At 43.9% G+C, this 13,651-nt stretch overlaps 1 long non-coding RNA gene across 1 annotated transcript; it reads right to left on the reverse strand.

Annotated features, from left to right (window-relative positions):
- Positions 1-1,257: 1,257 nt before the first annotated feature.
- LOC128604656 (uncharacterized) lies at positions 1,258-11,000 on the reverse strand. Its single transcript, XR_008385241.1, has 3 exons — positions 6,129-11,000; positions 5,537-5,676; positions 1,258-3,206 (listed from the first exon to the last, which is right to left on the reverse strand). It is a non-coding gene; the product is annotated as an uncharacterized LOC128604656 (long non-coding RNA).
- Positions 11,001-13,651: the final 2,651 nt, after the last annotated feature.

Raw genomic sequence — 13,651 nt, forward strand, 5'->3', positions numbered from 1 at the left:
TGCGCTCATGCCTGTTATTCTCAGGAGGAGGACGCTCGCGGTCACGTTGCCGGCTTCACCGTAGCCAGTGAGGTCAGCGCTCATGACTGGCAGATGAAGAACGGCAAGCAGTGGCTTCTGGGAAAAACATTCGACACATTCTGTCCACTAGGGCCTGCTCTTGTTAACACAGAAGCACTGAAGGGTAGGTGGGGGGCCGGTGAGATGGAAACCTGAACTAAAAATTGTTGTGAACGTAAAAAAAACCATGAGGCTGTGAGTCAGAGCTGTAATGTGCTGTTTTTAAATCAGACGTCCACAATCTGGGGATCCGGTGCCTGGTAAACGGTGACGTAGTTCAGGACAGCAACACCAGTCAGCTGATCTTTAAGACGGAGAAGGTGGTGGTGTGGGTCTCGCAGTAAATATCCAGCGCATGGTGGTGAACATATTTCACTGACCTGATCTTACAGCAGTGTTCAGATTCAATGTTCAGACTCTTCTAGGGATGCATTGATACCAGTACTGGTATAGGTCTGATACTGTGCTGAGTGAATCGTGCAGCACATTAAGCAGTAATGTGACCGTGCAGAGAAACTGTTGCACGTGTGAGCAGTTCAGATCTGTGTTCACTGAGACATTGCTGTATTGTTACTGCATCCCTAGTGTCTTCTGTACAGCTTTGTTCATTTGTCTTGAAGGCAGGTTTGTGACTCTGTACCCAGGCGACGTGTTTCTAACAGGCACGCCTCCAGGAGTGGGCGTGTTCAGAAAGCCACCCATCTTTCTAAAGGTGAGCTCAGTTTCCAGTTTCTTACACTGCGTAGGCTTGTTCTCCATTTTCCAACTTTGTGAATCTCTATAAGACTAATATGACCTGGTCATGGTGATGGAGAAACACCGTGGCTCATTTAATCCCCTTGAGTAAATATACATAAAAGACAGGGGCGCAATAAGTTTTGGTGAGCCGAAATCCTCGGAAACGTTAAGAGGTGCCCTTGGTGATGACTGGTTTAGAAAGTCATTCATCACGTCTGTTGTTTGATGACCGTGCGGAACTAAGCGATTAGAGAAATGAGTCCGAAAACAGCTCTGGAGTTATCTCCTACTGAGGCAGGAACATCTGTACAGACGTATCCTTTGAGATTACTTTCGGAGAGAGGAAACACAAAGTACAGCGTTCTTCAAAATTAATACGAAGTCAGAAAGCTTTTCGATTAGGCGTTATCGTTAACGCACCACATCGAAAATATTTTTATTTTAAGGTCTGTGGCCTTGCAGCGTTGCAGGAGTGTTTACAGTGTGTTGGTGTATACACTGATGTGTTAATCATAATCATGTGCTTATGTTTCGAATTAATTTGGGTCCAAGTTTAGATCTCAAACGCATCTTGCCCGCTGAAGTGTTTCTTTTATAACCAACAATTGAACACACCTTAGTGCTAATTTCTTTTAAACTCGCAACCGCCCCCCCCCCCCCCGCCAACAAAAAAAGGAATGTTTTGCATAAAATTCTAATTAATTAGCTTTTGAATAAAATGTTCCATCAAAACAAACCTCATGACTACACCTGAGTGCTAAATTTGATTAGTTCTTTGTACTGCTTCTAAAACATGACCCATCAGACAGCTACTTATGTTGTGTAGTTTGTTTTTAATTAATATTGTAATTTGGCTAAAACCAAAATAAACAGGTCCCTACAAGTAGAAGTCACAGCACCTGCAAATGGGGGGGGGTGGGGGGATTCTTTATAATTCAGAAGGAATACAGAAAGGACACGTCGTGGAGTGTCAGATCGAGGAGATCGGGTTCATCCGAAACACAGTGGTGTGACTCCTGCACGGTTGGCTGACTTTTATCTGAGCTACGGGGATGGAAAAAATTAAAATAAATCCCTTTCACCGTTGAAATGCTTCAATGTCTAGATGTTTCTGAAATCCTAATCAGATTTGTGTGCACTAGAAGTGATTGGTCCAGAGTGCAGGTGCTGTGATCTTCCAGGAGATAGAGCTCTGTTGATTATGTTTCGGGAGAAACACTACTGTATTAGTGGGTTGTCCAACCTGCGAATCTCTCTCGACATTATCGATCGCCTTCTCCGCGAGTGTGCAGGAGGTCCTTGTGCAGTTCACCTGTGTGTGTGTGTCTCTTGAGATCTTACTCAGCACCTGGTGCACTATAGTAATCAGCCCTGTCCGTCAGCATCTCTCTCGCCGTGCTGCGTGTGGAAAGAGTGTGTCTATATATGTACTTGTGTGGGGTGAAAGAGGGGGGTTATGGGATTGCTACGGTGTCCCGAGAGGGCTGACGGCATTACCAGCGGATAATCAGGGGCTGATTGGAGGGTCAGTGGTTCATGAGCTCCGTCACTCATCGTTAACAGCATCATGTATGAGAACGTGGAAAAAGAAAGATCCGGATTGAGTGACGGTGCAGAACAAAACCTGTATTCGTCTCTCCAAATCAAACAAAGCAACGTTATAAAGCAACAATTTTCATCAAACAGAAACCAGAGAAGAACTCGTTAACTTCCTAACAATCCAACATTGTCAAACACTCACTAATTAAACTGAATACAATGACCAATATCCTGCTCTCTTATTGGTTAACAGCTCTGATCAACTCAAACTCATACCAATATTCTCACTCAAAGCCTACCATCAGCATTATATCGAATGACATTAACACAGTTAACACACAACATGTAGCTCAGAGCTCAGTCTTCAGTTTGCACTAGAGCTACAAGGCTCTAAACTGTCAACAGTGTGGAAACTGAACGCTTAAATCATCACACACTGGTTTAGTAATCTATCTGTACAAATAAAGAATTTTTAGCTGCTAGTAGTAAAGGCATAATGCTTTAGGTTTCATGATGCTAAACCGCTAGATATAAGCTTTACTTGTTAGCTACAGCACATTAGGCTCATAGCTTCAGTGCAAAACTGAAAACCACAACAAACATTTCCTAACTACATTCATAAGAAAGAGAGAAACCAAATGCAGTTTTTAAAGGTCCACGTTCAAGAACACATCTTGCTCCAAGCGAATTACCAGAAACACAGATATTTTGTAACTAAACCTAGAGCGGGGTAGACGTGTGTTTCTCCTGCGTCAGCCTTAGAGGAACTGCGAGAAGAACTGGAAGAGTTTGTGTTTGTTCTCGGCCTGGAGGAAAAGAGGACTGATCTCTAGGTACACCGCCTCGCTCTGCCGGTCCTCCATCAGCACCTGGTACAAGAGAAACACACTGTAACCCAGTCTGTACAGGATTTCGGAGGGTTTTTATAATTATTTATATACATTATATATATTTATTTATTTATATTGTGATTATTGCGGCCCAAAATGCTCGATTTTTCGGTGGCTTTTTTCAAATTTACGTTGTTTTTCACACAAAATTGTTTTGCGCGCTCTTTCGCGGTGATGTTTGTTGGTAAACGAGACCTTTTAGCTGTTACTCATGTTGACGGACATGAATCGAAGAGGAAATCTTGGCCCAGATCTGCAGAAAATCTGCGGTAAGTTTAAAACGTTGCAAGCTGCTCCGAATATTGCAGCGTTTGCTCGATTCTGCTTTCGTTTCTGCGATCGCAAATGGAACCGTGGAAGAAGCTGTTCACAGGATAAACATATTTATGGCACACTTGTATGATATCCTGTGTGAAGTTTACCTGAAGACATGTCGGAGACTCTGAAAACGTGTGAGGAAAGCTTATCTGAGACTGAGTCCGCCATTTGACAGAAACCCAATACCCTGAGGACAACATCCCCATTGTGAAGCATGGTGGTGGTAACACTACAAAATGTGTACGTGTGTGTGTGTGGGGTGGGGTTAGGGGATGGGGTGTCGGAAAGTTGAAAGTGGGGTGAATACTTAGGAAATGCACTTAAATAATGAGGAAAACAGTCTGAAGAACACTCAGTCGTCAGTATACACTAAGAATTTAGTCAACATTTTTTCTAGGGCACTCTGCACTGCATTGTGGGGAACACAGCAGTTCTGACAAACCTCTGAGACAAAACAGCGTCACGGCACTGCAGTGATGCCTGTCTGTTAGTTTGCTTTGCCTCAGACTTATTTTGAACTGATCAAATGTTTTGTCTGCTTGTGGGTTGGAAGTCTGTGATAGTTATATAAGTAGATATTTATATAAATCTTCCACACACACACAAACATCATCCGTCCATCACAGCACCACTTCTGAAGCGGGGAAAACTTCAGCCACAACAACTACAGGAACTGTTACCATTGCTCGAACGAGAAAGATTCTTATTAACGAACAACTTTTAAATGGACAGAAAGATACAGTCCCCTCTGAAACTACTGGAACGACAAGACCAATTCTTTTTTTTCTGTAGACTGAAGACATTTGAGTTTGAGATCAAAAGATGAATATGAGACGAGAGTTTCAGCTTTTATTTCCTGGTATTTACATGTAGATGTGATAACCGACATAGAACATAGCACGTTTTGTATCACACCAGCCAATTTGTAGGCGAGTAAATATATTGGAACATGTGACTGAAAGGTGTTTCGTGTTACCCAGGTGTGGCCTGTTAGATTGACTGTTTAAACAATAAATAGCGCTGAACATCTACTCTTAGTTTTGGTTTTAGCCTTCAGTTTCACCTGTGAAGACTGCATCTGTTGTTAAAAAGGATAAGCCAACATGAAGATCAGAGAGCTGTCTATGGGAGAAAAGCAAGTCATTTTGAAGCTGGGAAAAGAGGGAAAAAGAATCAGAGGCATTGTATAAACATTGGAGCATAGCCACTACAACAATATGGAATATCCTGAAAAAGAAAGAAACCACTGGTGTACTGAGCAGCAGACACCGAATGGATCGGCCAAGGACAACAACAGCAGCTGATGACAGAAACATTGTGAGAGCTATGAAGGAACCCAACAAAACAACAGTTAGTGACATCAACAACAACCTCCACAGGGTAGGGGTGAAGGTCTCAGACACTTTGAGAGCAGAAACACAGGCCATACCACTTGATGCAGTTACTGCAAGCAAGGGATGCGCATCAAATATTAAGTGTTATTTATTTTAACTTACTTCAAGACTTGTCTGTTCCTATACATTTCCTTTTTCCAGGAAATAAAAGTTGAACTTTCATCTCATATCCATTGTTTGATCTCAAACCCAAATGTTTTTGGTGTATAGCACAAACAAATGAATCGGCTGTTCCAATAGTTTCAGAAGGAACTCTATATTAGCAGTTTAAAACAGCATTGAGTACAACGTGGGCCGTTTAAACTTTTCAGCCTTGAAAATCATCAAGAAAGGGGACTGTATATAAGGAAAAGCACCTGATAGCCATTGTGAAATCTGTAAAGTGATGCTTTGGGCCTGATTTGTTGGTGGTGGGGGAGGTGGTGACTAACGTTATCTGTAGTAGAGCCAATACGTTTGCAGGAAATAAAGCACTCCTTAAGAAAAATATTGTTTTATACAGAATCCCCGCATGTTTAAGATCATGACATGATTTAATAAGTGGTGCGCATTTGCACGATGGGTGCCAATACTTTTGGAGCTACCGGTCTGACTCACCGGTATATACCCAGCTGGCAGTAGGTGTGTAAGCTGTAGGCTTGTTTCAGTCAGCTCCTCTTGACCAAGTGCAACATCAAACTCCATCTCTCTTCCTCCACATTCTGCCACCTCACACAGCAAGGCAGAGACAGCACAGGCTGCACACACACACACACACACACACACACAGAGTTCTGATTATTACTACTTACATTATCAAATATGTCTCCTTTACCACTGTTCATCCCTCATTCCTATTGAAGGGGGTGTGGCTTATGAGACCGTCCCAGTGAAGGAGGTGTGGCCTTTGTGTCTCAGTCATAGTGAAGGAGGCGTGTCCTGTGTCTCAGTCAAAGTGAAGGAGGTGTGGCCTCTGAACTTTGCATGTTACTGGATTATGTTTGTGGATTACTGTTTGGATTTACCTGCCTGTGTGTCTCTCAATAAAACTGTTCATACTGCACTTGCATCCTACCTTATCTTCGTTGCGTCACGAAATGTGACAGAATATTCTGCCGTAACATGGATGCAGCAGGAAGACAGGGGAGACATCACGCTACAATGGGAGTAGCAGGACAATACCTTATCGGGAAACGTTCCGATTACTGACCTCACATTTCTTGTCCGTGCAGTTCCCTCAACGGTACGCCGTTGAACTGCCGCCAGAGACAGCGGGATTGAGCAGCTACCCGCTGGAGTTCCTCTTCAGCTGCCAGGAATATTTCTGCAGCCTGGCGTATCCCAAGCCTACTAAGAGACAGTGGATCGGGTTCTTGGTGTCCAGGTTTTGCGGTCCGGCCCGTGACTGGGCGGAGCAGCTGGTGAGCACTGAGTCCTCTGCCCTCCAGGATGTCACTCAATTTGCAGAACTTTTTATGGAGGAGTTCACGCAGCCAGGGCAGCTTCATGGTCTGGATTTACTGGGGTGGAGAGTCAATGGACAGCCCCAGCCTGACCTGCCCTTTAACCTCTATTATGAGAGGATTGACAGGTCAGCCTCCACCGATCTGCTTCAGGTTCCAGCCAACGTGGTGGAGGTGGCACCGACATGCATGTCTGAGGGCTGCAGGAGGGAGACCAAGCTACAATGCCCTACCTGCAAAAAACTGTGTCTCCAGGAAGCATTCTACTGCTCTCATGAATGCTTCAAGAGCAGCTGGCGGGAGCATAAGAAACTCCACCGGAGAGCCCGTGCAGAGATCCAGCCCAGGGTCAACAGGGTGACCTCGGAGCTCCCGTCGGAGGTCTCAGCACCCGAGCCCCAGCCGGAGGTGAACCTGGCGACCTCAGAGCTCGAACCTGAGACCCATGAGGAGGTCTCACCCGCCGAGCTCCAGCCAGAGGTCCACATGGCGGCCTCAGAGCTCCAGCACGAGACCTATGGGGAGGTCTCAGCTCCGGAGCTCCAGCCTGAGGTTAACCTGGCGACCTCAGAGCTCGAACCTGACACACACGAGGTGGGCTCACCTGCCGAGCGGGTCAACAGGGAGGCCCCAGCATCAGAGCCCCAGCCGGAGGTTCAGGAGTGGGTCTCAGCTCCACAGATCCACTGCAAAGCCCAGTTACTGTCCCAAGTGTCTGTTAACCAGGACAACCAAGCCCTGCTCAAGCCCAAGTCTACTGACACGGCCGACCAAGTTCTGCTCACGCTCGAGTCTACTGATATGGCCGACCAAGTTCTGCTCACACCCAAGTCTACTGATATGGCCGACCAAGTTCTGCTCAAGCCCGAGTCTACCGACACGGCCGACCAAGTTCTGTCATGAGTTCCCCTTTAAGCAGCGCGGCTGTGGAGCATGTGAGCGCGCGTGCACGAGCAGGTGCGCGAGCACCTGCTTTTCCCTTGTTGACAATTGTGACATTTCGACACGTGCATTTGTTATGTTTCTGTTATGTCTCCTCCCCGTTCTGTCATTGGTTGTTGTTTCATGTGTGTCTGAATCGCCCTCAGCCATTACGAGGCTGATTATGTTTGTATATATACCGCGCGCCTCCCAGCACACAGCGCGGAATATTGAGTTGTAGTAGATTAGTTCAGTGTCCTTACGATAGAGAACCAAAGTCACAGTTCATAGTTTCATGGTTCAATTCATAGTCATAGTTCATGTCATGTTTCATGTTTAGGTTCGTTAGTTTAGTTCACGCTGGTTTCTCCGCCCCCAGTCCCGCGCTATAGTTCATGTTCATGAGAAAGAAAGAAAAAAGAAACATCCACCCAGTGTTTAAAAAACAAAAAATGAAAAATAGAATGTAAATATATAACTGGAGCTTCTGTCAGCATTAATATAAGACTTAATGTAGTGCACCTACTTATTTTAACTTGGTATGTGTTTGGAAAAAATCAAAAAGCTTTAAAAAAAAAAAAAAAAAAAAAGGGCTGGATTGTAAAATTTAAAAAGAAAAAAGAAATTGTGCAGTCCATGGATTATTGCTCTGAAGATAAACAAGAAAAAGAAAAAAGAAGGCACCTATCATGGTGGTCTTTCCCTGATTCAGGATCTGAGGAGATGAAGGAGAGAACAGAACAGACCCAGCACAGAGAAAGGAGAGTCACATTCAAGGGAGAAAAAGCACAGGGAGAAGGCTGGATGAGGTGCATTGTGGGAAGACACGATGGGGACTGGGTCATCTTGGAGGAAAACAAAGCGGTCACACAGATGTAGTCACTCGGTCCACAGTGTTATTGACCTCGTTTTTGTTGGAGTCCAGGCCTTTGGCAGCGTTCAGACCGTTGCGGAGATTCTCCACCACCTTCTTCATGTTCCTCAGCTCTCCGGGGTGCGGCGTGGCCCGTCGCAACAGCGTCCCCTATGACAGAGGAAAAGAAATAAAGAAAACAAGACCATCAATAGAGATACACGAGCTATAGTTATAGACACCTAGTTATTGCTATTCATCACATTCGATCCATCACCGTTATAAAACGGCTTCTTTCCCACGCTGGTCCTGTTACTCGGTTATTGATGAATCATTCAATCCTGGCAATAGTTGAGCGTACATATTTGCTGGTCTATGGTCTGTTTTGTACTGTGTTATCTTTAATTTTTTTTGTGGAGTCACCGAGTTGTCAAGTTATTATTCTGACAGGGTCTATGTGATTAGCACGGCAACAGCTGGACTACATTCTGCTAACAATAATAATAATAATAATAATAATAATAATAAAGCTAAATGATGAGTGTAGGCAAAAGGTCCGTGTATTTAATAACAGAAAGGCTAACTTAGTGCATTTTCTGCATTTATAACCTATAGTATCACTATACATACACTCACTGGCCACTTTAAGACAAACACCTGTACAGCTGCACAGCTGTGCAATTATCCAATCAGACAATCATGTGGCAGCAGCACAGTGCATAAAATCATGCAGATATACATCAACGGCTTCAGGAAATGTTCACATCAAACATCTGAATAGGGGGAAAATGTGCTCTCGGTGACTCGGTGGCATGGTTGCTGGTGCCAGACGGGTATTTGCGTATTTCAGAAGCTACTGATCTGCTTGGAATTTCACAGCCTCCTGAGTTTATTCAAGATGGTGCAAAAAACCATCGAGTGGCGGAACTAAGAGTGGAAACGGCTTGTTGATGAGCGAGATCAAAAGAGAGCTCGATAGCTAGACTGGGTCGAGCCGAGAAGAAGGCTACCATAAAATGGAAAAAAAACAAAAAAAAAAACATGCCGAACCTGAGAAGACGTCCACATTTTATCTACATGATTTCATGTATTGGATAACTGCATGAATGAGCAGGGATATACCAATGAGTGTATAAATCTGTACTGTACTATTAGAAAACCATTTAAACAATTCTCACAGGTCCCGGTCACATAGCAATACAGGTTTCTGCTCTACTCTTTTCTTACAACAGTGATTCATTCATCACAGAACAGGACAGGGCTATGTTTACAGAACAAGGCCATTTGAATGACTTTACTCCCAACTCTCAGTGTACCACACCAAGTACAGAATAAAACACCACAGGTGTGCTGTTCCAGATAAATAATCAACGACAGTGACTGAAGGCGAAGTAAGCCCCTAAAGCAAGGGCATAGCTTTAATTACGGATCCAAAATCAGACTCTTAGAGGGCTTTCGCACTGGCAGCTCAGTCTGAGCGTGGTTTGTGTGTAATGTGAAAGCTGTCACGTGGACCGGGAAGCACAGCGCGGTACCGGACCTGAGACTACCTGAAGGAGGTGGTCCTAGTTCGGTTGTTTTGGAACCGAGCCACGATTCCAGTGAATATGAACGCAAATCGTACTCCGTTCCGCACTTATTCAGGAAGTAAAGTAACCTGCGTGTGCGTTTTAGCTGAGGACGGCATCATTACGACGTAGTCTCCACAACACGTGTACCATGAGCGGCAGGGGAATTTGTGGGACACAGAAGAGGTCCACTGCTGCGCATAATATCTGTTGCACCTGCGTTCGAGTGAGTCTGAAACCAGACCAACGGGGGGAACAATCGCACTCGGATTTGGACCGCAGCAAACATGACCCGTGTGACAACTATCGTACTCAAAGGCTACCTTATGCTTTATATTCTAATTTTATTAGTTCCCAAGTGTGGTTCATACCACCAGGGTCACTCCCTGTATTAACAAAGATGAACTGTCAGGAATTTCTTGCCATTGGATTTTGTGTTTATATACTTCGTTATTTTGCTATTTACTGAATGCACTTCATTCATTTAGTCGGGTTTCCAAAAATTCTGACAATCCTGACTCGGCAACCTACAGCGTAATGTCCGAAATCCACAGGCGTGAAAGTTTCCTCACTCAAACTCGGGATTCTGACACTCTGACATAAGCGTTTGCACATTTGCATTTTAATTAATGATACAGTAAACACGTGCATCAAAACCAATCTTATAAATTAGATGGTAGCAGTAGTAATATAATAGTAATAGTAATAATAGTCCGAGTTGTTATTTCAGTTTAACACACACGCGCACACACACACGGAAGCTCAATCAGGTGATACAGAGTCCAGCATTTCACAATTCTCTCACCTGTTCATCGTCGTCATCGAGGAATCGGATGGTGCTCATTCTATTCGTGGCTCTGTTGTCCCACGTGTCATCAGCCACATCGTTCACGAGACTCTCCAGAGTGCCATAGCGTACCAGGTTATCAGAACCTACATATACACACAGACACATTCCACTATCATGTCTCACCTCACCATTCCCAAAATATTTTCCCAAAGCTGAAGGTTAAGCCAAAATAAAGTAACCTCAACTGAAGAGTTCACCTGCGATACCCAGCAAGTAAAAAATGTCAGATTAGGGCTCAGATTATACTCGACTTGTATAAACCCGGACTTATTTAGAGGCTTTGTGCATGAGTGTCTGTGCTCCTGCTCGGTCTCCGTCTCTCCCTCCCTCCTCCCCTCAGTGACCTAGCTTCCATGGGTTTTCCACCCTCATCGGTCCGTGTCACCACAAATGATCATAATCCCTCGGCCTGAACAAGAAAACACAGCTGCTACTCAGAAGAGGTTAAGAATGACAAACGTTCTATTCGTCTTTATCGACACTACGTTTACATTCGTAGGCAAAAATATATATAGATATGAAATTAATTCTGGTGCACTCTCAGTGCACAGCAGTGGATGTGATGCCACTTGCCACTGTGGTTAGTGCTTAATAGCGACGAGTGTGGTTAGGCAGAGATAAGTTTCTTTAAGCCATGAAATCCAGCAGGTGTACATAAAACAGCTCAGGTGCAGAGAGAGAAAGTGCCAGATTTTAGGCTCTGTCTGCTTATCAAACATTCCAAAAAAATGTATTCTTCTTCTATAAGAATATGTGCTAGACAGGCACAGAGCAAATTAAAATCCTACAAGCCATGCCGTTTAGGGCTCACGTTGAGCAGAGACCTTCTCAAACACAGGAATTCATACATACGGAGTGCTAATGTTTGCATACGCATAGGACAAAATAGCGAAAACAAAGAAATATAAATGATATGGGGGGAAACATTTCGTGAGTTGTTTTTCTTCATTATCAAAAAAAAAGAAAGAAATGATCAAATGAACTATTTTAAGAATGAATAAGAAGAACTCAGGGTTGCCTCCACCGCCACCAAGTCTAGTCCATTCCTTTAGTCTCATTACTAATCTGTATGTCTCAAACTCAAATACCCTTAAAATACATGCCTCAAAAAGCAAGAAAGCTATTGAAGAAAAACAATTTCTGACATTTGACCTTGTTTGGATCAACTCTAAAATCTAATATCAGTTCATCTTCTGTGTACAGTCACGATTCTATAAAATCCTACAAAACATACTACCTCCACCACCTAGTGGCTTTTAATTCCCTCAGTTGTAATATATTGGCTGCCTTGCAGTTCTCCCTGTAGTTCTGGCCTTGTTTCCCACTGAAGTTAAGCAAGGTTGAGCCTGGCCAGTACCTGGATGGGAGAGCTACTGGGCAAAACTAAGGCTGCTGCTGGAAGTGGTATTAGTGAGGCCAGCAGGGGGCGCTCACCCTGTGGTCTGTGTGGGGCCTAATGCCCCGGTATAGTGAGGAGGGATACTATACTGTAAAAACAGCACAGTCTTTTGGATGAGACGTTAAACCGAGGTCCTGACTCTCTGTGGTCATTAAATATCCCAGGACACTTCTCGTAAAGGAGTAGGGGTATAACCCTGGTGTCCTGGTGGAATTCCCCCACTGGCCCTTCTCCATCTTGGCCCCCTAATAATCCCTGAAAACCCCTGTGACCTGAAAATGACTCCAGTTTAAACAATGTATTCTTGAGTCATATTGAATTTATGCAACTGCACCTGCCAAACATGTTAGTATGCAAATGTGGGAAGTAGATTTATTTATTTATTTATTACATACAAGTCAGCGTGACTATGAATGCCTCTCTCTGAACTCTGATCACAATGAAAAGTTGCAGGGAAATAATAATGGCTTTTGCTGGGTCATTCATATCTGCATTAGCATTATGTGCAACATGCTTATGTTACTTAAAATATGCCAAACCCAATTTACATGCCACTTACTGCTGTGTTGTACCCATTAGTATGTTTAGACAGAACAAATGTTATAGGTGTGTTTATATATTTTCTATATTTGTATACAGGGTCCTGATCTGCCTTTTCAAATATCAGTGCCCCCTGTATATTTGGGGAACAAATGGTACCTAATTTGGAGTTGAATTATTCTGGGATTTACCCCTAACAACTCAGGCTTACAACTGCCTAACCTGTTTCCAGACAAATCAAAAACATGCAGCACTGTAGCATGTGAAATTTCAGGGACGCGCGTCAGACGGTTGTCCCTCACACACAACACATTCAGACTGCTGCAGCCTCCTATCTGTGAAAATGGAAAAAAATAGATGCACATAAACATGTCAGAAGTAATAGCTCTAGAGAGGAAAGCATTATTACAGGAGCTTGGGAGTTGAGTGGAATAATATGGGGGAAATCAGTCACGACCAGGAATTAATCTCTTACGGCTCTAAATGTTCAGGTTCTTGAGAATCCCGGGCTATTATTAATACAGTCCTGAAAGAAAAACTGGAGAAAGCACAGGTGGCAGACATTTGTTTGTCTTGATATGCGATCTATTTTACAGTTGAACAAAAGGATGGATAAAAGAATGCACGCGTGAAAAACAGCACCCCTGTAACACATGCAAGTCTCGGTGTGGGATCTATACGCTGCTAATGGGGCTGACAGCGGGGCCTAATTTTAGAAGCAATTAGTGGTGATCTATAGCATGGCATTAATGGACAGCCAGACAGCGACAAATCTACCTTCCAGTGACTGAGCCTGATATTATATTATATACACAGAGAATATAAACAGTAGGTACACCTGTAACCCGATCTCAACATAAGAACACAGCAGGAATACATAGAGATACGTGTTCAACACTCATTTCCGTTACCTGTAAGGTGGGGAAACTTCTGTCTAAGACTGGGCAGAACAAGCAAACAACAAATCTCATCCAAATAAAATGTATTATAAAAGTAGGTCAGGAGTGTTAAGAGGATTTAAATGCATTGCATCTTACACCACCACACCTTGTACTTGAAAAAGTATCATCTTGGGGCTGCGTAGCTGCAGACCGGTCAGAGTGCCCATGCTGACCCCTGTCCACTGCCGAAAGCACCCA

The sequence above is a fragment of the Ictalurus furcatus genome, unplaced genomic scaffold (assembly GCF_023375685.1).
Source record: "Ictalurus furcatus strain D&B unplaced genomic scaffold, Billie_1.0 scf1, whole genome shotgun sequence".
In the NCBI taxonomy this organism is placed as follows: domain Eukaryota; kingdom Metazoa; phylum Chordata; class Actinopteri; order Siluriformes; family Ictaluridae; genus Ictalurus; species Ictalurus furcatus.